Here is a 1020-nt window from a genome sequence, read left to right on the forward strand (position 1 = left end):
CGCACCATGTATTTATTGACTTGATGGAGAAGTTAGGGTAGAAAACAAAAAGTGGGGCAGGTTCTTTTAGCCTGGAAATTTGCTTCCACTTCCACTCCTTTCTAACTCACCTGCACATGGTGGTCAAGTGATGTGTGATATTGAAAGACTTTCTAGGTGGAGAAGAAAGGTCAGAAAAATCATTCCCTTTTGTTAAATGGGGGTTTGGGGTGGGGATAGGCTAGGACGGGGGAAGGAGTGATGAGATGAAAACATTTAAAAAACCATTAAAACACTGTCTCTCACTCAGGAAATGAGCCCCTTAGTTCCTATTTAATGCTGTTTTACATTTAGTTTGGAAGGATGTGGAGATTATTTTTGATGAATTCTGGTCTTATTTGGTCATTTTGACCAATAGAACTCTTTCAAAGCAGTGGGAGGTGAACCAACTTGCTTTCCTTACTCCCTGTGACAGGAATTCAATATAGTCTTTACAATATGATTTTATAAGAATAAACTAGTCCTCCCACACTGAGGAATAATGTGTCAGGAAATAACACCTCTTGATGTCAAGATTATTTGAATACTATAAAGGACTATTTGTTTTGCAGCTCATTCCTGTCCCATCATATAGGGACCTTTTCTGATCCATGTATTTCAGGTTTGCACAGTTGGTTTCTTTATTGTCTGCTTGGAGATCTAGAGTAGGATGCTGAGAGCGCATCCCTAGGAGAAGTGATGATACTGTGAAAAGGGGATGTTAGCATCCACTTGAGCATGGAGATGAGCCCTGAAAAACTTCCAAAGGAGGGAGAATATAAGGGAGTGATGTCATTCTTGCCATGTTCTGAGGGATGCCCTGCATCTGGTGGAAGTTTCTCAGAAGGCAGGCAAAAGGAGCTGTGTTGAGAGCTCCTGTATGGGACATTTTAAGCTTTAGGGCTCAGAGCTCCAAAACTCTGTGGTTCAGCTGCCTGTTTCCCCTGGAAGTCCATCAACATGGAAAAGTGTTTGATGTTTTTGAGAAAGAGTCAAAGTTCT

The sequence above is a fragment of the Sus scrofa genome, chromosome 15, assembly GCF_000003025.6.
Source record: "Sus scrofa isolate TJ Tabasco breed Duroc chromosome 15, Sscrofa11.1, whole genome shotgun sequence".
Taxonomy (NCBI): domain Eukaryota; kingdom Metazoa; phylum Chordata; class Mammalia; order Artiodactyla; family Suidae; genus Sus; species Sus scrofa.